The following is a 24,570-nucleotide window of genomic DNA, read 5'->3' on the forward strand; positions in this document are numbered from 1 at the left end:
AGAGGGAAGGGGAGGAGAGTGTGGTCAGCTCCTACCTACTGGGTATATTGTAGGGATATATGACACACCTCGTGAGTGAAGGGCTCAACTACAATTGGATTTTATCTATCAAAGGCAAACAATGTAACCTAATAGTATATATGCGTGTATTAATCTGAACTAAACAAATAAATTTGATTAAAAAAAGATAAATTGTTGCCAATAACATTGAAAAAAAGAGTAGAAGAAGAAAACTCATCAGGAGGAGAGAGAATGCTGGAGAGAGCACATAAAGAGAGACCTGGGGGAGCTGCTTTTCTGCCACATTTTTCTCAGACTTCAAAATAAAGCATTTCTATACTATTTCAGGATTCTAAAATCTCTAGATCATAACTTAGGGTAAACATTAGAAAATAAAGCTTGAATCTGTTCATTTCTCATGCTTTTTCCTTTTTAACCTATCTGTGTTTGTTTTATTTATTTCAATTTTATAATTACAGGGCATCATTCACCTCCCCCTTCAGGGTGGGGAGGCTGAAACCTTATGACACATGTGTGGCTCTCCTTAAGTGCAGCCTTTTGAGTGTATCCAAATTTTACAGAATGAATTCTTTTATTAAAAGGAGGGTAGCAGAGGAAGAGGAAGCTGTTCTTGCCTCCCGAGGTGCTTAAAAAAGAGCGATCTCAAAATCAGAAGACCACAGATTTCCACCCTACAGGGGTTCTGATGTTTATTTTATTCTAATGTTCTCCCTTCTACAATTAGTTCTTATATCAACAGTTCATAAAAATGCACTTTGTATATAACTTATGTTAGTCTATCTAAAATGTAAATATAAAATTCTATAAAGTTTATTATTCTACTTTTCAGGTTTGGTTGGCATGAATTATTTGACCCTTACAAACATCTATGTTTTTAGCTCTCTCTTCTGCCTGCTTCATCACTGAGATCTCAGTGATGGCTTTATGTCTTCTCTGCTCCTCCCAGACACCTAGGGCCTTCCTTCCACCTTTCCTCTGTCAGTCAATGACTTGGCTTCTCTCTTCATGAAGAAAAGAGAAACAATTAGATGATATTTTTTTCCCTGTGCCTAGAAATTGTACCCATTTTTTTGAAAGATGAGGAAGACAGTGCCTTCTGATTATAATTTTTCATTATTTTAATCACTTTCTTTCTGATGATTCATCAGTACTCATATGTTTGTATCTAACACATAATTTTTTTGTATGTGGCAGGCAGAATAATGCCTCCCCTTTAACTTGCTACCTCCTACTCTCTGAAGACTGAATATTTATAACCAGGTACATGACAAGGAGGAACTGAGGTTACAGGTGTAATTAAAGTTGCTAATAAGCTCATCTTAAAGTAGAGAGGTATCCTGCCTCATCACGGTGGGCCAAATGAGCCATGAGGGTTCTGAAAAGTGGGCAAGGAAGATAGAAGGGAGGTCAGGGTGATGAACTGGGAGAAGGAATCAAGTCAAGTTTTCTGGTCTTGAAGATGGAGGAAAGGAATCATGACCTAAGAGATGCAGGCAGCCTCTAGTAGCTGCAGAAGGCAAGGGGACAGTCCCTTTCAGAGCCTGCAGAGAGGACGCAGCCCTGAGTACACCTGATTCTAGACTAGCAAGCCCTGTGTTGGATAATAAATTTGTGTTTAAGCTTGCAGTTACTAGTGAGTTTAAATTTGTTGCAGCAGCAAACTGAAAACTATTCAATCGTCAAACCACAAACTAAACTAAATAAAACAAGCCAAATACCAATAAAGCCCATGGGAACCTTCCCGCCGCACACATTGCGTTCTCCTTCTGTCTCCAATCTCTCTTTCCATCATCTCTCCCTCAATCTCAGTCTCTACTGCTCTCCTTTCACAGCAAAATTAGCTAAAGCAACCATCTGAACATGCACATCTGTTGGGGTTCCACCTTGGGGGCAGGTGTGCTAAGACCTGTGGAAACTGATGGCGACCGACTGAAGAAATAACGGTAGAGAAAGAGACATGAGACACAGAATAGATTTAAAATGGAACTCAGGGGTCCATTACCTGTTTGTGGGATTCTGGCAATGGCACTGAGTGTTTGCTCCACTCTGCTTTTATTGGCATCTATTTGCCCAGAGGGTAAGATGAGGGAGGGAACAAAGATGCCAGCAGTTTCTGAGTGAGCATATCAACACCTGTTGTTATTAGTTAAATGTTTGACTGGCCTTGAGAAAGCTGAAATCTGAGCCTTGTAATGGGAGAGCCTCCTGCTTCAGATCACACACACAGCTTTCCAGGGAGGTGTTAAACTTTGCTAGTTCCCTGTGGAGCAAAACTCCAGCAGTGTTAATCTCCTCTGTGGAATCAATGGGAGGGAGGAATTTTTCCTCCCATCACCACCACAGATGATCTTCCTCTGGAATAAGGGATATACTCTTCTGCCCATATCTCAGGGCATGAGATACTCTCTTGATCTCTGCCCCAGGTAAGTGCAAATCTCCACTCCATGAAGAGTATCTGCTTTGCCTGTCTACTAGGCAGGAAATGACCCAGTTAATACAGCTTTCTAGGTCTTTGCCATAGCCTCTTCTATGGCCATTTTTCCTCAGGGTGCTAACAGACTCAGCAGGGGTATTTGTAAGCTGTATCCCCAACAGGCTAGAATTTCTGAAAGTCAGGAAGCTTGCTAGCAATGGCTAGCTTAAATGTACACTAGCTGACTTTTCTTTGTTCAGACTCACTCAGCTTACTTTTTAATTTTCTTCTTTTTCTGGGGATGCTTTCCCTTGCCAAGAATGGGGTCTTCAGGCCTCAAAGACCCCATTCTCCCAGCACATATCCTTTTTCCTCGTTGACTTTCTCCTTTTTACTGTAAATCCAGCTTCTGTGTTCCCCATCACACCAGTTCTCTCAGGGCTAAGATCACCAGGGGTGTCTAATTTAACAAATTCAGGACATTGGTTCGTTTGTTTTCATTTCTTATCGTCGTTGAATTTACTGGCCTATTCCCTTACTGAAATGGCATTGTCCCTGAGCTTCCACGAAGCCAAATGCTCATGTTGTTCACACCCTTTTGGACATGTTTGGCATCTTTTTCTAGCTTTCCTCAGTCCAATTAATGCTTTCTCGGGGGACATCTCTGTGCTCAAATGTGAGCCATATCCAGGTTCTAATCATAAAAGCAGAAAGCACAATAGAGACGTGGGACAAATAAAGCTTAATGTATTGATTTGGTTCCATAGGTGAGGAAAGAACAGAGGATCAAAACAGGAGACAGAAAGACAACCCAGAAATTTACAGCAAGAAGCAGCAATCAGTTTTCCAAGACCCTGACAGGTGTAATGCATTGCCCACCATCTGTCTTCCTTGCATAGCACAAGAGACTTAGAGATAAACAGTCAAAAGCAAAGCTTATGCCCCCTCCCGCCTGGATCTTCACCCAGGGCCCCCCTCTTGGTGGATGGAACCACCAATTGCTTAGACTAGACTCTTTGGTGCCATCCTAAGTACTTTTCTTGACCTTAGAAGCCCAACCACATCCAATAAATTACTCTTTATATGTCTCTTGCAAATAACTTCTAAATTTGACAAATTTTCTCAGTCTTTGATGTTATCACCCTGGTTCAAACCACAATCATTTCTCACTGTGCCATGAAATACTTTTGAATTTTTCAGCAAAGAACTACTTATAAAGTGCAAATATGAAGATATACACTCTGTTGGAATGTACACCTCAATCACAAATTATATTTATATTTAGGATACAAAAAAAGGAAAGTCCTTAGAGAGACCTAAAAGTCTTGCATGACCTGGCCACTCTCTATTTGCCTTTCAGATTACCATTCATGTTTTCCCAGAGCAACATGACCATGACTTTCCCAGCAGGACATTTTTCTCCCCTGTCTTGTCTCATTTATCGTTCTCTGTATTGTTGCTCTTGACTTCCCTGGGCCTACTCTTCCTGTCCTAGGAGGGAAAGTTGTGCTTATCTGATTGGTGAACTTGGGAGAAGGACCTGGACACATGGGCCTCAACCGTTCTTTCCATCTGCCTTTATGAGATTTATCTCCCCGTAGAAGCCACACATCTGCTCTGAAACACTGAGTTAGAAACATAATTTTTAGGCCTGCAGTTTGAAGATATTTTTATTAGAACATTTGTGATTTTTTTAAATTCCGTATCTTTCTGATTCTTCCGTCTCTTAGTTGCACTTAAGTGCAGGCATAGAAGAGAGAGGTTTTCATTCCAGGAGCTCTTTATATGTGCAGCACCTCTGTACAAACTTTCAAAGCCAAAGATAATACTCTCCCCACAGTGGCATTTGTTACAATGTTCCATTATCTATGTAACATCTGTGAATTATCTCTTTGACCCTCCAAAAATCCACATTCTGTGAAGGAGAGGCTGTGATTTATTTTATTTTATTTTTTTCACTGCTATATCTCTAGTGCCCAGCATGGAATGAGCATCAAAAAATGATTGTTGATAGAATACATGGGAAAAGTAGTCTCTCTATGTAGGAAAGATCAGGGAGACCTCAAGAGAGCAGCTGCTTCAGACAGTGCCCCAAAGAAACCTTGATGCTTTGATGTATGTCATAAAATTGATATCCTATTTTATAACAGATTAAAAAAATAGGAATGCATGATTAAAATAATATATAATTATACATTATTTATAATGTGGCAGCAAACAACCTAAAGGTATGAGAAATGGGGAACGCAGACGGCCAGGGAAGTCTAAGCATGCAGTGTCCCAGTTAGAGCTTGAGATCTCTGGTTTTTACTTGGAGTTTTCCCACAATACATTTCAGTACTTGATTTACCATTCATGGTGTTTGGAGGATGTATCCAATCAATGAATACGTTTAAGTGCCTCCAATATATAATAAGTGCTTCAGGTGCTATCAGGTGTGTTAAGTCACAGTCCAAATTCTAGAGTCCTCATGGAGTTTCCAGTGCTAGCAAACAGCTAATAGCAGGCAGTATGTTTTAAATGCTCTAAACTTTGTTGTTGTAAATGTTTATTTCTTTTATAAATTACTCTTGCTGGGCTCTCCTAGGTTTTCTTAGCACCTGTTCTTAAGGCTCAGTTTGGTCTTTTTGCCAGCTGAAACTCTTGGACAGCACACAAGAGAAATGCCCTCACCCCCCTAGGATGCTAGTAATACCATTGGAACTTATCCCAATTCTCAGGAGGGATTCTTCTTAGGAAAGTGTTATGTCAAATGCTCCTACTATACTCCAAGACTATACTCAAGTCACATCTCTGCTATTGATTGCTGTTCGACCTTGATCCTCTCCAAATTTCAAAGTCTCGCTGTTTAAGAAACAGCAAAATGGAGGCAATAATAATGACATTGGAGTATGACTTTCAAAAAAAATTTTTTTTTATTTTTAGAATACCTTTTGATTTGCAGAAAATTGCAAAGATAGTACAGCATTATCATCTACTTTAAAGTCGCTTCCCTGATTATTAACATTTGTGGTATAGTCTTAAAATTAATGAACCATTAATATAGTAACATATAACCATTATTATACAGTAATATAAATTATTATATATTATATATACATACATACATTATTATTAACTAAAATCTTTATTTTATTCAGAATTTCTTGGTTTTTAACCTACTATTCCCCTATTTTATTCAATTATAGGATTTTTATCCAGTGTACAACATTACATTTAGTTATCAAGTGTTCTTAGCTAATCATGGCTGTGACATGTTCAGAAGTTTTTATCTCTTTGTTCTAAGGATAGGGGTACTGGTCTGTTAGTTGCCTTCTCAGTTTCTTTCCTTTCCTTCCTTTTATTTTTTTTTTTTTTATTTTTTTTTTTTTTGTAGAGACTAGAGTCTCACCTTATCGCCCTCGGTAGAGTGCCGTGGCGTCACACAGCTCACAGCAACCTCCAAATCCTTGGGCTTAGGCGATTCTCTTGCCTCAGCCTCCCGAGTAGCTGGGACTACAGGTGCCCACCACAACGCCCGGCTATTTTTTTGTTGCAGTTTGGCCGGGGCTGGGTTTGAACCCGCCACCCTCAGCATATGGGGCCGGCGCCCTACCCGCTGAGCCACAGGCGCCGCCCAGCCTTTCCTTCCTTTTAAAAGAAAGGTAACAGCAGTATGCTCAACCCAAGCTCTCATTTCCTTCAGACTCTCTTGCAGCTAGGAGTTTCCATATAGCTTCCCTCTGGACAACGATATATAGAGATTCTGGGAGGGGCTTCCCAAAAGCTTTCCCAAATATGAGCTGAAATGTTCCTTTTTCCTTTTTCATTATTCCACTAATCTTGCCCAGAGGGTAAAAATAATGAAAAGAGATGCAGCAAATATCTTTTAAAAATTATTATGATATTTCCGTTTATTTAAATTATTAAAATGAACTGTGCAATTTATACATGCATACATATTTGTTCATATTACCGTATGTCTTTAGTAACAGCTTTTTTGAGCTGCGATTTACTTACCATACAGCTGAGCTTTTTAAAGTGTAAAATTCAGAGGTTTTTAGTATGTTCACAGAGTTGTACAACCATCACCACAGTCAATCTGAGAACATTTTATCACCCCCAAAATAACCACGTACCCAACACCAGTCATTCCTCATTTCCTCAACTCCCCACAACTACCACCCTAGGGAATGGCTAATTTACTTTCCAGCTCTATAGATTTGTCTACTCTGGAGATTTCCTATAAATTGAGTCATAATATATGTGGCCTTTGTGTCTAGTTTATTTCTCTTAATATGTCTTTCATATTTATCTATGTTGTAGCATGTATCGATACTTCATTCTTTTTATCTTAATAATATTCCATTGTGTGAATAGACCACACTTTATTTATTCACTTATCAATTAGTGGCATTGGTTTATTTCTATACTTTGGCTGTTATAAATAATGCTGCTATAAACATTTGTGAACAAGTTTTGTGAAGACACTTTTTTTTTTTTTGCTTTTGGGTAAACACCTTTGAGTGGAAGCAGCAAATAACTTGAAAGCACGAGGATGGAAGCTTTGTACGGAGGATGGCAGAGCAATAAACACAGGAGATACGCTGCTCATGATATATTGGAGGTCCGACTGCTTGTCTGGACTTGCTACCTCTCAATTACTTACCATATGAGAAAAAAAATAATCTACTTTCTTGCCTCAGGAGCATCTGAAAAAATTTCTAGTATATACTATTAAAGAAGATCCTTACTGATACCAAGAGTAAATAGGACTTTGTAAGTAGACCTCTCATTTGATCCTCTCCGCAATCCCAATTACAAGGTATCTGTCCAGAAGAAAAAAATCATTTTACCCTAAGGACATTTGCACTCAAATGTTTATAGCAGCTCAATTGACTATTGCCAAGATGGGGAAACAACTCAAGTGCCCATCAGTCCATAAATAGATTAATAAACTGTGGTATCGGTATACCATGGAAGACTATTCAATCCATAAAGATGGAGACTTTGCATATTTTGCATCTATATGGATGGATTTGGAGAACATTCTCCTAAGTAAAGTATCTCAAGAATGGAAAATGAAGCATCCCATGTACTCAGTACTAATATAAAACTAGTAGATCAGCAACCACGGGCCCATATGAGACAAAAACACAATTAAATTTGAGAATGGGGGAGAGGAGAGAGGGTTAGGTAAGTTACCACCTATTGGGTACCCACAAAGCAGGGATATATGGCACACTGCCTGGGTGGAAGATTCAACTACAATGCAGACTTTAGACTTTACCTTATAAATGCAAATAATGTAAACTAATTGTATGTACCTTCATTTAAGCCTCCCCTAAAACAATGGGACTTTGTCCAGCACAGGGCAAGGCATAATTAAGTTTCAACTTCATACCAAGGAAGTTTGCTGTGGCTCTTTCAGCTCACACTCAAGTGCTGTTTGTACCATTTCCTCTTGTGTGCTACTTCTATGTCCTTGGCTTACCTATAAATGACTTGAGTATAAAATACCATTTATAGTGCCATTCTGCTGTACCGTTGTAGTGCCTAGCTGAGTGCTGGACCATTGTAGTCCTCAGGAAATACTTGGGTTTAATTCTATTATGAGCAAAAATCTGGTATTTTCTTTGTGAAGATCCCTATTCTCTGAAAGTGACATTCTTCAGCTCTTGTAGAAGGACAAATGCCCTGTAGGGCCAAAGCAATAAATCTCTGATAGCCGTTTCAAAACTCTGGCCTCTTTTCCACTGAAAATGAAACCCAGTTGATATGACATATATGCCTGATTACTACACCTGATTCCACCAACTATTCCCTTGTTTTATCAAAATTAACAACAAAGATTAATTTGCAATATAAACAACAATGATAACAAAGATAACAAATACCATTTCTTGAACACTTAGTATTTTAACACATATTAAGAATAAAGCAATAAGAAATGTAGTGCAATATTTGACATATGGGAAAGATAAATAAGTAAAGAGAAGTTTTATGGGGGGTGGAGCTGTCCTATATTTTGATTGTCCTTGTGTTTATATGCACTTATTAAAATTCATTGTTTAACTAAAAGGGGTAAATTTTAATCTGTGTTAAACTATAACCTTAATAAATACGACTTGCTGACCTGAAGAAAAGGAAAATGAAACAGAAATGCTCAGTTGTACTCAGAAGTAGCTTATAAATTCGGGGACAAAAAACCAAATAAACATTTTAGAACTTTGTTTCACATTAGAAATCAAAACCAATTAAGATATTTTGACTTAATTTTAACTTAATTTAGTAGGCCATAAAGGTGATTTAAAAAACACTGGAGAGAAAAATGTTGGAATTTAATATGTGCCTTAAAAATAATTATTGTTTTATGAAACTTATTTCAATTTCATATATATGCATATGTAAATAGGAGATATAGGGAATTGGGGTGTATGTATGTAGACTGTGGTATAAATGTTAAGTCACTAAACCTCCCATTTTCCCCAGGACTGTCCTGATTTTCGCGCTAAAAGTCTTACTGGGTCACCTCTCATTCCAAGTAAAACCAAGATGGTCATTCTTATATTTTTACTGGGAGTTACAACTTTAAAAAGAAATGTGAAAAACACTGATTGAGAAGTTATCACAATCTTTCTGGGTTTTGCATTAGGAAAAGTAAGAATATAAACTGACAGAATTGGTTCTGTAGAGATTTGTATTTCTCTAGCTCATGCTGATCAATTTATACTCTAAGCATATCTATGTTCATTCTCGCCACATGACAGCTTGAAAGTGGGGGCCTGGTCATAATTCTCGAATTCCTTTGATTTAGCGCACAATAAATATTCTATATACACCCTCTTTGTATACAGAGATTTGTCAATGTAACTAAGGTTTAAATACCTCATGGGAGTTTGCTATATTTTTGTTGACTGTTGAGTTATGAGTTCATCAACTGTCAATTACACAGTATGTAATGAAACTAGGAAGAAAGAGAAAAGCCAGATTATGCATTGGCATGAAGGCAAAATAAAGATTTCAGATTTTATCCTAAATATATTAGGGAAAAATAATTTCAAGTGGGAATAGGATCAAATTCACATTTTTCTGGGCTTCTCCACTGTCTTTCACTGTTTTGACCACATGCTCACCGACAACAAGGAGTGATCCCCTCACTCCCTAAATGAATATTGACTCCCAATGAGCAAGAGTGTCTTGTTGGCCCCAGAGCTCTGTGGTTGGGACCACAGCTGTACTTCAGCCTCCTCATCTGGGACCTGGGAATAATAATGGTCTCCACATGTTAGGACTACTAGGAGGGCAAAACAAGGTAATATTTCTAAGCCCTAATGCCTGGAACATAGTAGGAGCTATGTAATTGCTTCTTAAATACACAATCTACCATGAGGATTGAGTGGTAAATACCTTTCCAAGTGGGATTTAGGTGCATCCGTGTAAAACTGAAACTGCTGAATCAAATATGTGAATCAAGGAAAGGGGGGGTGGAGGATGGGCGGAGGGAGGGTGATTGGTGCATCTTACAAGGGTACATGTGAAACTTAATAAATGTAGAATATAAATGTCTTAACACAATAACTAAGAAAATGCCAGGAAGGCTATGTTAACCAGTGTGATGAAAATATGTCAACTGGTCTATAAAACCAGTGTATGGTGCCCCATTATCTCATTAATGTACACAGCTATGATTTAATAATAAAAAATGAATTATTACTATAGATTACCAGCACATTTGTGTCTTTTGGGGTGGTGGAAGGATCTATATATCCATTAGTTTCTATTGCTGCATAACAAATTTAGCAGTCTAACAAGATAAATTTATTATCCCACATTTTCCATGAGGTCAGCAGGCTTAAAGACAACACAGCCAAATTCTTTGCTTAGTTCTCTCATAAGGCTGAAATCAAGAGGTCACCTGGAGCTGTCATCTCATCTGAGGCATAAGGTCTTGTCAAGCTCACTAGTTGTTGGCAGAACTTCATTCTTATAGTAGTAGGAACTAAAGCCTTCATGGTAATAAACTTCTTCAAATTGAGCAGCAGAGTTTTTCTCATGTTTCACACCTCTCCCTGTTAAGGGACACACTGCCTTTTAAGTATTCATGTGTTTAGTTCAGGCCCACTAAGGATGATCACATCTGATTAATTGAAAATCAATTAATGTGGGACCTTAATATTTGCAAAAATCACATTACCTTTGTCTTATGATGTAACCATCAGAAGAGTGAAAGCCATCATCTTCACTGTCCTACCCACCCTCCAAAGGCAGGCATTATGCAAGGCGTATGTGCCAGGGGACAAGGATCTTTGGGGTCATCTTAGAATTCTCCCTGTGCAGGACACCTTTTAGTACTTGCAAAGCCTCACTGCTGGATGCACAAAGATCCCTAAGGATTCAATATGAAGGATTTACTTGAAGGGGAGAGTGGGTCAAGTAACATGAGGGGGAAATCAATAAGGAAAGTAGAAACAATAGTTGGAAAGACAATGTCATGGGAGAGCTGGCAGTGGCAATGTGGGCCCAGAAAAGGATATCATTTCTGGGTATATTTTTGTAGAAAAAGTAGGCAACCCTTGGTGATGGGTAGGATGTAGGAAGGTGAGTGAAAGAACAAAGGATATTGTCAGCCCCAAATGTAGCAGTTTAAAACAACATGTATTGTCTCCAGGTTTCTATGGGTTAGGAATTTGGGTGCAACTTAGCTGGGTTGCAATTAAGATGTCAGCAGAAGCTTTAGTGAATTGAGGACTTGGCTGGGACTGGAGAATATGTTTCCAGGATGGTTCACTCACATGGCTGTTGGCAGCAGGTCTCATATTCCTCCACACACGGCCTCTCCAAAGGGCTACTTGAGTGTCCTATGGAATGGCATCTGGCTGTCCTTGGAATGAGTGAGCCAAGAGGAAGGGCAAGATAGATGCTGCCATGTCTTTTATAAACTGACCTCACAAGTCCTTCACTGTCACTTTTTCCATATTCTGCTCATTAGAAATGAGTTATTAAATCCAGTCCACACTTGAAGGGATGGGAAATGGGATCACCTTTTGAAGCAATAAGAGCCAAAGAATTGTGGATGTATATTAAAACTCCCACAGGTGACTACTAGGATTCAAGTTTGCATAATGATATGGTTTGCATTTACAGACCTACTTTGAACACACCAATAAAAATAAATTGTGAGTGAGGATTTGGGTCGACAAAAGTGAATGCCAGTGAATTTCCAGAGGAGTTCAGGTAGATGGATATGAGCTAAAGTGGCCAAGAGCAATTTCAATTGGAGTTGGCCTTGAATGATGAGTAGGATGCTGGTAAGTTGATGTGGAATGGTAAACCAAGAGGGTATGAAGCACAGCCAAGGACATGGAGATGGAAGAGAGAAAGAGCCTTGGGAAGGCAAGCATTTGATTTGAGAGAAATAGGACAGGAGTCAGTAAAAGTTGGAAGCCACTACATGTAGAATCTTAAGTGATTTCAAGCTAAAGCGTTTGCATGTGATTCAGCAGTGGAGGATTTATGATGTTTTTCAGAGAAAAAGAGAAATTTGTTGACAGTGTTTTGTTATGTCACAGACTTGGCATAGCCGGCTGGTATTTCTGCAGTTGACTTGTGTTCCAGAAGCAAAGCTTGCTTCTCACATTTAGTGATACTCGGGCACCTGAGTATTTTGTGTGCTGAAGGGACTGACTGTGAATCAAATAACTCACCAGGTTTGGAAGGATTTATTGAGGAATCCTGAAGGAAAAATCTCCTGTCACCAAAGCTAGATTTAAACTGCTTAAGTGCACATAAGTCAAGCAGAAATTATGGTAATTGGACTTCAACCTGCTTCCCTCTTTGCATACTGTAAATAAAAGAAGATAGTTTATACAAAGGAGCAAGATGTAAATACAAGAGGGAGATCAAAGCAAATCTGGAATTTAATCCTACAAAGAGAAAACAAAATTCAAGATCTATGACCAGCACTTTGTAATGCATTTCACAGCACTAAAAACTGGCAGCCTAAAATATGATTTGCTCAATATGTCTATATAGAGTTTGCAAAAAAGTTTAGAATTCACCCTTTTTTGGTGTTTCCCAATTATCTTGCATATAATGAAGTCATTTACTAATGCTTCACTGAAATATGCACAGTGACTAACATATTTGTGTACAAATGAATTACCCACATTCCTGAACTTTTCATTATCACATAAGCCACCCATAGTCATGGTGTTTACATATTATTTTTATTATCACAACATACTTATTTCTGTAAGCTGTTGAACTAAATGAAATAAATGGACATTTGGGGGAGACAAGAAATTGTTTATCGAATCACTAAACTTTATAAATTTAGTCTAATAAAGAAGAATTTGAGTATAGAACTTCAAGTATTAGTGCTAAGAGACAGAAGCTCTTGACTAAGGATGTTGGGAAGATTTAAGGAGAGATTGAAGCTAATCATAGACATTGTAGCATAGGAAAAAGGGTTGGGAAAACAAATTGAATGACAGTGGGTAGTTAACACAAAGGTTACTAGCTTAACATTTTTAATCAAGACAGTGACAGATGTGCAGAATTAATATTTTTCAAATCCCCTCATAAATTAGATCTGGTCAGCTCTCCCCAGATTTGTTTTGTTTCCTGAGCCCGTGTTTCCATATCATGCATTCTCAGAGCAAGTGATATTATCCTTAAGGGGGCAAAAATTGGTTGTTAGAAGACCAAACCTCTTACTTGTTTTATTATAAACCCAGTTGTACATATGATACCTAAAAAGGTGTAGTGTCCATCTCTAATATCAAAATTTCATAAGGGGGGAATCAGATGAAAAATGTCTGAAGAGTTCCATGTATGTTTGTGTTTGGGGGTAATTGATAATGTTCTATGGTAAGTACTTTTTCCTAAGTCTTATGTGGATTCACTAGACATTAAGTTCCTTAAACAAATAAATTTATGTCTTTGTTTTTCTTTTCATTTTTATTTCAGAAAATTATGAAAATACAAATGTTTTCGTAACGTGGTTTGCTTTTGTACTGATTGAGTCTGAGTAATAAGTGTGCCGATCACCCAGCTAGTGTACATTGTACCCATTAGATAGGATTTCACCATTTGCCTTCCCCCATCCTCCCACTTACTTGATTTCCATTGAATTTTACTTCCATCTGTGCACAGAAGTGCTAACTAGTTAGCTCCAGTTTAACAGTGAGTGCATGTGGTATTTGTTTTCCAATTCTTGTGATACTTCACTGAGAAGGATGGTCTCCATTTCCATCCAGATCGTTGCAAAAGGTATTAATTCATTTTTATATATACACCACATTTTATTAATCTAACTCATGAATTGATGGGTACTTACATTGGTTCCACATCCTTGTGATTATGAATTGTGCTGTAATAAATGTCCTAGTGCAAGTGTCTTTTGGATTAAATGACCTTTTTTTTTTTTCATTTTGGCTAAATACCCAGTAGTGAGACTGCTGGATCAAATGATAGGTCTACTTTCAGTTTTGTTTTGTTTTTTTCCATTATTGTACCCTCAAGAGCCTAGACCCCGCTTGATCTGTAGTAGATACCTAACAGATATTTATTAAACAAATAGATTTTTCATTTTGCAGCAGGGATACCCAGGGTGATGGTGACAGTGCCCTGATATCCCTCAAAGGGGAAAGGGCAACGGTCTAGGTCATGGTCAGCTCTGTCTTTTGTCTAGTCCCTGGCAGCATCTTCAATCCCATGTGATATCAACACTTCCCTAAGTGGCTTCATCCCCTCTGCGTGGCACCTTTCACATTCTCTGTTCTCCTTTTCACTGCGGGACCTTCGTCTAATGCTCTTTCTACTGTAAATCTCCTTTCCTGCAGACTGGTCAACTACACTCACTCTTCTTTTCCATCCTGACCAACTCAAAGTTTTTCATAACTCCATATATTTCTGTATCATAGCATGTAACACAGGGGCGATATAGCATGCCCACGCACAACACAGCAATAATGACTATTTTAGACTGTAAATTCCATCGTATGTGTTTGAGTTCATTATTTAATCTTCTGCAATTACCACTCTGCTTAGTGTTGTGTTCAGTGGATATTTTCAAATAACAATATTATTAATTCTAAAATTCCTAGGATTCAATGGATGCAAATGTCTCAGGTGTGTGATCAAGATTAAATTGGAGCCATACTAACTTCAATTAGCATAAAAGGCAGTTGTCTTCTACCAGTCAGTCCCTGATGAGCCTCTTGGAAATGAGAATAAATTAATCAATGGGTAGTATTTGAAAGAGTACCCAGTTCTGAGTACTGTACTGTATGAATTAGTGTTTTAGTATCTGTGGACATCAGACATACATACTGGGACCTGACTTTTGGCATTTGCTATAGTGGAGAGTTCAGCTTAAGAGAGGATTGTCTGAGATTCGAACTTTCTAATAAATGTCCATTATTTAGGAGAGTCAGATGGGGGGACCTAGAGCAAAACACAATCTTTAATGAGTACTTTGTGATTGAAACACTGACGGGTACTTTCCATGCAATCTTAGTTAATTCTCATCAATTTTATGAGATAGTTATTATTTGTTATTGTTCTCATTTTAAAGATGAAGAACTTTTGGTTCAGAGTGGTACTGTGACTAGTCATACTCACGTGGAGCAAGAGTTAGTCCTATTAGTGTTATGGTCTGAATATTTATGTACTCCCATATGCATAAAGTGAAGCCTACTCGCCACGGTGATGTCATTAGATGGGTATTGGGAAGTAAATCGGTCACAGACAGGGCCCTCAGAACGGAATCATGGGAATAGAGTCTTATAAGAGACGCCTCACAGAGCCTCTGTTACTTTTACTGTGTGAGGATACAGTTATAAGGTGCTACCTAGTAACATAAACAGAAAATGGGCCCTCACCAGATACCGAATCTGAAGACACCATGATCTTGGATTTTTCAGACTCCAGTTGTGAGAAATGTTTTTATCTATGAGCTACCTAGTTCATGATATTTTATTATAGAAGCACCAGTAGACTGAGACAGGCAGCATCCATAGATAAAAAAGTAAATAAATAAACCAGTATGCCACTATTATTACTCTTCTACCAAGATCAGTTTGAGAGACACAGGAAAAAAAGCTTCAGCAAACTTTCTGAAAACGTCTGGATAGTAAATACTTTAAGCTGTGCTGGTCATGTGATTCTTTTACATGTACTTAACTCTGTACTGACAGCTCGAAGGCAACCATAAATAAATCCTAACCCAATGAATGAAGCCCTGTTGAAATAAAATTAGTTGTGGACACAGAATTTGTATTTCACATTTTTTTTTTGCATCACACAAAATGTTATTTCAATTGTTTAAATTAGTTTAAAACATTTTTGGCTCATAGACTAAACCAGAGGAAGTAGTGGGACAATTTGGGCCCACAAACCATAGTTTCCTGACCCCTGTTCCCATATTAATGGCATTATTAGTAATTATAGCTAACATAGATCATTCCTCTACTGTATCTCAGGTACTAAGTATCTCAGGTACTAAGGAGAGAGAGTTAAATATTTACAGTTCTTATCAGGTGGATAGTGGTACCTGATCAGATTGGCTGTGCTTGGTTAAGATCGCATAGCTATGGAAGATGGAATAATCAGGATCCAAACCCAGATCTTTTAATATTTCAAACTCTAAGCTTATATTTATTAATGAAATATATTATACGAGTCAGAATTATGAATGGGTGTGAATTTGTGTGGTACCCACTATGTGGAATAGGAATTCAGAGAGAAGTCCATGGTAGTGAGAGCAGAGCATAGAAGGGCTGAGTCTTAAATTGGATCTTTGAAAGTTTTTTATCTAAATGTCACATACAAAGTAGTGAGTGGGATGGAGAATGGCATACACACACTAAGAAATAAATAGAGTTTAGCTTTTATACAAATCTTGGTTGTTTTATAGATGGTCTTTCTTGCTTGGTACTCATTTGATATCTGTAGCTTCACAGTGTATAGTTACGATTTTAAAAGACTCTGAAAGTGTCAAAGTTGGTTTCTTAGCTTTGACAAATGTGCTCTGGTAACGTAAGACATTAACAGTAGGGAAAATGGAGTGAGGGGATAAGAAGTGAATAAGAACTTCATTATCTTTAAACTTTTCTCTTAAAGTTATTACAAAGTAAAACAAGTTTTGATATTCAGTTATTTTTCAAATGCAAGGTTAAGAAGCCTACCAATTCAAACTATCTCCCAATTCAAACGGTGCATTCAGTTTTCTCTGTGTACATCCTGGGGTTAATCTGAAGATCTGAGTTTCCCAGCCTCCAAGTGGCTTAGAAATGAACATCCAGGATGTCATGCTGCATCTGCTCCTGCTGTCATCCTGGAACTTTTTGACATCAAATCCATGGCGTGGTGGCTTTTGATGTTGGATCAATGTTGCAAACAACAATTTTGAGTGACAGTTTAATCAAGTTAAAAATTCCAACAAATGTATTTCAGAGCACAGAAATATCTGCTGGAGATCTACTGAGTCAAAAGATGAACCTGAAATAACTTAATATCATAAAAGAGATTTCCTAGAGGTCTTCTCTCCAAAGGTTTCTTTTTGATTAGCGCAGACTGATGAGAAGTCAGCAAAAAAAAAAAAAAAAAAGGCTTTTTCTTTGAGTGTAAGGACAGTGAAGTATGAGAATACCACTTTGAAATTACCTCCTTCGACCTCATCCATCTCAATTCCTTTGGCACTATAGATACAGTCAATAATTATTACTCAAACATACCCAGAATATATTTAACTGCTCTAAAGCAACTCGAAGACCATTGTATTTTTTTTTTGTTTGTTTGTTTTTTTTGTAGAGACAGAGTCTCACTGTACCACCCTCGGGTAGAGTGCCGTGGCGTCACACGGCTCACAGCAACCTCTTAACTCTCGGGCTTACGTGTCGAAGACCATTGTAAAGGAAATCCATTGCTTATAGACAATGCAATAAGCAAACAAAGTAATAAATAAACTACATTTCCAAGGGCTATAATATGCATGTTTTTCCCATTACTTTCTTTGAAATCAGGATGTGTCTTAAAATCAACCGTGTCTTAAAATTGCTACCTGCCTTGACTGAATATATTTTTTTCCAGAGAGTATTTATAATGGTTGTGGTCAGTTAGCTGGGGGTACTATCTGAGATCATTTTAAATTAAATTAAGGTTTTAGGACTGAACTGGTAGTCTGCATTCAGATTTGAAATCTGCGTGTGTTTGTGTTTTTTTTTTTAATTAAATCATAGCTGTGTACATTAATGTGGTCATGGGGCACCATACACTGGTTTTATAGACCGTTTGACACATTTTCATCATACTGGTTAACATAGACTTCCTGGCATTTTCTTAGTTATTGTGTTAATACATTTACATTCTACATTTACTAAGTTTCATAGGTACCCTTGTAAGATGCACCACAGGTGTAATCCCACCAATCACCCTCCCTCTGCCCACTTCTACCCTCCCTCCCCTCCCTTTCCCCCTTCCCCCTATTCTATTCTTATAGCTTTCATGTGAAAGCCATAAATTAGTTTCATAGTAGGGCTGTGTACATTGGGTACTTTTTCTTCCATTCTTGAGATATTTTACTGGGAAGAATATGTTCCAGCTCCATTTGTGTAAACATGAAAAACGTAAAGTCTCCATCTTTCTTTAAGGCTGCATAATATTCCATGGTGTACACATACCACAATGTATTAATCCATTCATGGATCGATGGGCACTTGGGCTTTTTCCATGACTTAGCAATTATGAATAGGGCTGAAATAAACATTCTGTTACAAATATCTTTGCTATGATGTGATTTTTTTGGTCCTCTGGGTATATGCCTAGTAGAGGAATTACAGGATTGAATGGCAGATCTATTTTTAGATCTCTAAGTGTTCTCTAAACATCCTTCCAAAAGGAATGTATTAATTTGCATTCCCACCAGGAGTTGAAGTGTTCCCTTTTCTCCACGTCCACGCCAACATGTCTGGTCATGGGATTTTGTGATATGGGCTAATCATACTGGAGTTAGATGATATCTCAAAGTAGTTTTAATTTGCATTTCTCTGATTATTAAAGATGATGAGCATTTTTTCATATGTCTGTAGGCTGTGCGCCTGTCTTCTTCAGAGAAGTTTCTCTTTAAGTCCCTTGCCCAGCCTGCGATGGGATCACTTGTTCTTTTCCTGCTTATACCTTTGAGTTCTCTGTGGATTCTGGTTATTAAACCTTTGTCAGAGACATAACCTGCAAATATCTTCTCTCATTCTGATGGCTGTTTACTTGCTTTACTTACTGTGTTCTTGGCTGTGCAGAAGATTTTAGTTTGATCAGGTGCTGGTAATATATTTTTGAAGTTGCTTCAATTGCCCGGGGGGTCTTCCCCATAAAATACTCACCCAGACCAATTTCTTCAAGGGTTTTCCCTGCACTCTCCTCTAGTATCTTTATAGTTTCATGTCTTAAGTTTAAATCTTTAATCCAGTGAGAGTCTATCTTAGTTAATGGTGAAAGGTGTGGGTCCAGTTTCAGTCTTCTACAGGTTGCCAGCCAGTTCATTCAGCACCATTTGTTAAATAGGAAATCTTTTCCCCACTGAATGTTTTTAATTGGTTTGTCAAAGATTAAAAAACAGTAAGTAGCTGGATTCATCTCTTGCTTCTCTATTCTGTTCCAGATATCTACTTCTCTGTTTTTGTGCCAGTACTATGCTGTTTTGATCACTGTCGATATATAGTATAGTCTGAGGTCTGGTAGTGTGATTCCTCCTGCGTTGTTTTTATTTCTGAGTAATGTCTTGGCTATTCCAGGTTTTTTCTGATTCCATATAAAACGAAGTATTATTTTTTCAAGATCTTTAAAGTATGACAGTGGAGCTTTAATAGGGATTGCATTAAAATTGTATATTGCTTTGGGTAGTATGGACATTTTAACAATGTTGATTCTTCCCAGCCATGAGAATGGTATGTTTTTCCATTTGTTAACATTTTCAGCTATTTCTTTTCTTAGAGTTTCATAGTTCTCTTTATATAGATCTTTCACATCCTTTGTTAGATAAACTCCCAAATATTTCATCTTCTTTGGCACTACTGTGATTGGAATAGAGTCCTTAACTGTTTTTTCAGTTTGACTATTGTTGGTATATATAAAGGCTACTGATTTATGAATGTTAATTTTGTAACCCGAGATGCTGCTGTATTCCTTGATCACTTCTAAGAGTTTTGTACTAGAATCCCTGTTTTCCAGATATACAATCATATCATCTGTGAAGAGCGAAAGTTTGCTCTCTTCTGACCCTATAGGGATACCCTTGATCACCTTTTCTTCCCTAATTGCGGTAGCTAAAACTTCCATTACAATGTTAAAGAGCAGTGGAGACAATGGGCAGCCTTGTCTGGTTCCTGGTCTGAGTGGAAATGATTTCAATTTAACTTCATTCAATACGATATTGGCTGTGGGTTTGCTGTAGATGGCCTCTATTAGTTTAAGAAATGTCCCTTCTATACCAATTTTCTTAAGTGTTCTGATCATGAAGGGATGCTGGATATTATCAAAAGCTTTTTCTGCATCAATTGAGAGAATCATATGGTCTTTGTTTTTTAATTTGTTTATGTGCTGAATTATACTTATAGATTTATGGATATTGAACCAGCCTTGATACCCTGGGATAAAACTGACTTGGTCTTGATGTATAATTTGTTTGATGTGTTGCTGGATTCTGTTTGTTAGGATCTTGTTGAATATTTTTGCATCTATATTCATTAGTGATATTGGTCTATAATTTTCTTTTCTTGTTGGGTCTTTTCCTGGTTTGGGGATCAGGGTGACGTTTGCTTCATAGAATGTGTTGGGTAGTCTTCCTTCTTTTTCTACCTTTTGGAACAGGTTAAGTAATATAAGTACTAATTCCTCTTTAAAGGTTTGGTAGAATTCAGACGTGAAACCATCTGGTCCCGGGCTTTTCCTTTTAGGAGGTTTTGTATAGTTGATGCTATTTCCAAACTTGATATGGCCCTGTTCAACATTTCCACTTGATTCTGGCTAAGTCGTGGAAGGTGATGTGCTTCCAAGTATTGGTCAATTTCCTTCATATTTTCATATTTCTGAGAATAAAGTTTCTTGTAATATTCATTAAGGATTTTTTGAATTTCTGTGGAGTCTGTTGTTATTTCGTCTTTGTTGTTTCTGATTAATGAGATTACAGATTTTACTCTTTTTGTCCTGGTTAGGTTAGCCAAAGGTTTATCTATTTTATTGACCTTTTAAAAAAACCAACTTTTTGATTTATTGATCTGTTGTATAATTCTTTTGTTTTCAATTTCATTTAATTCTGCTCTAATTTTGGTTATTTCTTTTCTTCTATTGGGTTTGAGGTTGGAATGTTCTTTCTTTTCCAGTTGGTTGAGATGTCCCGTTAAGTTGTTAACTTCCTCTCTTTCCTTTCTCTTGAGGAAAGCTTGCAGTGCTATAAATTTCCCTCTTCGGACTGCCTTTCCGATATCCCAGAGGTTCTGATAATTCGTGTCTTCATTGTCATTTTGTTCCAAAAATTTGGCAATTTCCTTCTAAATCACATCTGTGACTCAGCTATCATTCAGCATTAGGCTATTTAACTTACATGTTTTTGTATGAGTTTGCAGATTCCTGTTGTTACTGAGTTCAACTTTTATTCTACGGTGGTCCGAGAAGATGTAAGGAATAATTTCTATTCCTTTAAATTTACTGAGGTTAGACTTGTGACCTAAAATGTAATTGCTTTTGGAGTATGTTCCATGGGCTGATGAGAATTTTGTGTATTCAGTTTTGTTTGGATGAAATGTTCTGTAGATATCTGCTAAATACAAATGTTGGATGATCAGGTTTAAATCTAAAATTTCTTTGCTAAGCTTCTTATTGGAGGATTGATCCAACACTGCCAAAGGAATGTTGAAATCTCCAACTGTTATGGAGCTGGAGTAAATCAAGTTGCTCATGTCTGTTAGTGTTTCTCTTATAAATTGAGGTGCATTCTGGTTGGGTGCATAAATATTAATAATTGAAATCTCATCATATTGAGTATTACCCTTAACAAATATTAAGTGACCATTCTTATCCTTCCTTACTTTTGTTGGTTTAAAGCCTATTGTATCTTCAAATAGAATTGCAACATCTGCTTTTTTCTGATTACCATTTGCCTGAAATATGGATGAATATCCTTTCTCCCTGAGTCTATATTTGTCTTTTAAGGTATGTTTGTATTTGATTAAAAAAAAAAAAAACAACACTCAGAAGAGATTTTTCTTTTTCCTCCTTCCGTTGGGTCATGCTTGAGACATACACGCTTCTTTGCCATTTTTTCATGGCAGGTTTACTTCTAGCTTACCCTTTCAGGAAGCACAACACCCTTTGGTATCTTGGCTGTAAGTATCACTTTCCCACTAACGTCTAAACAGTGGTGCACATTACATGTTTTCTATTCAGGGAAATGTGAAAACCTGCCTAGTTTGAGTGCATGTTTTATCAGCTACTTTGGTAAACATGTGCACATATTATATCATGAAATTTCCCCTCTAGGACAGTATTAGTAGTACAGTTTGCTTGGTCTGTAGTTTTTCCTTGAGTGTGATAGTGCACTGCGTGTGCATGGATGTTTTTGATACTAAACGTGCATCATTGTTCCTTAAGCAGCAACTTAGGTTCAGTTGGTTGCAACAGGAGTACAGATTCTGGAAGTAGTGATCTAACCTCCAATTAGGAAATTCTTACTTCAGAGGCAACTATTCTAAGCATTTTTGTTATTCATGTTCTGATAAAAAAAAAAAAAAAAAAAGCAAATGTTTCACTAATTGGCAATTTCAGAAGTGGACTTTATTGATAAAATTATAAGCTTGTTAAATGGCCTAATAAATGTTAGAAGTGGGCTTTCTTCATTCCCATTAAAATTTTCAATATACACAATAGCTAAATTATAGAGGTTCTCTCCTACCTTGCAAAACAGGTTCTAGGAACCTGGGCAGCCTACTATCTTTATACAGACCTCTGCTAATGGTTTGGGGAATTTCTAACTGCCTGATGCCAATTATTAGGAAAACAGTAACCTGCCTTTAGAATCCTGTTTCACATGTTTCGGATGAATACTTCGTACAAGGTTTAGTTGGAATATCTTAAAGCAAAAAGAGGTGGACTTTGAGTACACAGAATAGTTGTTTTTTTCTAAAATTCCTTCAATATAAACCACTAGTGAGATTGCAACTCTGTAAGGCACCACATTTGCATGTGCAGTTTGTGTCTTGCTTATGGACTTCAGGTTTAGAGAGAAGAGAATGTGCGAGAGCTGATTCCAGCCTTACTCTCGAAGAGCCTTTTCTAGTCAGGGCTGCAGAGCCCTTAAGAAAGTACCCTTTTCTACTTTGTCCATCTCAAAGGGTGCATCTTTCCAGTTTACACTGGGGAGTTAGTTTAGGCTGGCTGATTCCTGACTCTGAGCTTTCTCAAATTTTTTTTTTTTTTTTTGTAGAGACAGAGTCTCACTACTTTATGGCCCTCGGTAGAGTGCCGTGGCATCATACAGCTCACAGCAACCTCCAACTCCTGGGCTTAAGCGATTCTCCTGCCTCAGCCTCCCGAGTAGCTGGGACTACAGGCGTCCGCCACAAAGCCCGGCTATTTTTTGGTTGCAGTTTGGCCGGGGCCAGGTTTGAACCCACCACCCTAGGTATATGGGGCCGGCGCCTTACCGACTGAGCCACAGGCGCCGCCCTCAAATTTCTTGAAAGATTACTTTTATCTAACCAAAACATCTAACATTTGTGGATGATGCAACAGGAAGTTACAATATTTGCTCACTTTGCTGAAAAACAAATGATACTGAGAGAAAGTGAAAGACAAACCTAAAGTCATGTGCCCTTGGACTTCAAATCAAGACTGTCTACCTGTAGAATTTGCAGACTTTGGACAGGCTTCTATTGAGAAACTGATGTCATAGTAACATGAAGACTTTCAAGAGTACAACATGATTTTGACATAGCTAAATTCTTCTATAATCATTGCCATATTGATAGTGGCATATTTCACTTTTTATAATAGCCGTGCTCCTGAAGGGAATGGATAAATCTAATTTCTGTAAATTGAACTTGATTTTGTTTACCAACTTGCAATAGAAGTTTAAGAATGACATCTTCATCTCATATGTACTCAAAAAATATTTTAACCTATGCTGTTTCTGGGTTCCACAGCACAACCTTTTCACTATAAAGCTAAAGTCTTTAACCCTAATTTAAGTGAGCCAGCAGAGCCTCTAAAGAAGCCCTGCACAATAAATTAATAAAATAAAAATACACAGATCAGGACAAAATTTAGACCCACCAACAATTAGATATTGCTGGTGGATCAACCAGTGACAGTGATGAAGGAAAAGGGAAAATTTCTCCTTCTCTTCCAGAAGTTTTGCTAAAAGATCAACTCATAATAAGGCAGATTAATCAAAGAAAGAAAATAAAAATTTATTTACATGCACATGGGATAATTGCAGAATGATTACTCAGTATCCCAATGGGGTCTAGAAGTTTATATACCTTTGTTTTAAAGGGGATGGGGAGATGAGTGACATAGGTAATACTGTTGAGGAGCAATAAATGATTACTAGGAAGGATAGAGAAACAGATTGACTTGTAAGAGATTCTCTTTGGAAATATAACTTGAGAGACAGATATTACTTTTAAAATGGGTTGGGCCAGGTCTGGCTCCATTCTTGATCTTCTTTCCTGCAAGAGATATAGAGATAAGAGGGAGGGGAAGGAAAGACAATTGTTGTTGCTTGTTCCGTCTAGTTTTTGTTAAGATATATAGAGAAAGCCCCTTCTAACATCTCTTGATCTCTAAGGGCCTTTAATTTAAAATAATATTTATACCAAGGAGTAATATTTTGGAGTGGAATTCCCTAAGCTCTGTCAATTGCCGATGAGAGGGCAGGTCTTAGACCTGCACATCACTCAGGTCTAAGATATAGCAAAAAGGCTTCAGAGATCCAGGTTACTTGGTCAGGCTTATAGTAAGAAAAAGTCTCTATGGTTACAACCACCTGCAACTCCAAAAAGGAAAACATCTGCAAGTTCTAAATATAAAGAAGTAACTTGATGAAATTATCACATTCTGGAATAAAAAGGGACCTTGCAAACCAAATAGTCCAACTC

This window comes from Nycticebus coucang, chromosome 3, assembly GCF_027406575.1.
Source record: "Nycticebus coucang isolate mNycCou1 chromosome 3, mNycCou1.pri, whole genome shotgun sequence".
NCBI lineage: Eukaryota > Metazoa > Chordata > Mammalia > Primates > Lorisidae > Nycticebus > Nycticebus coucang.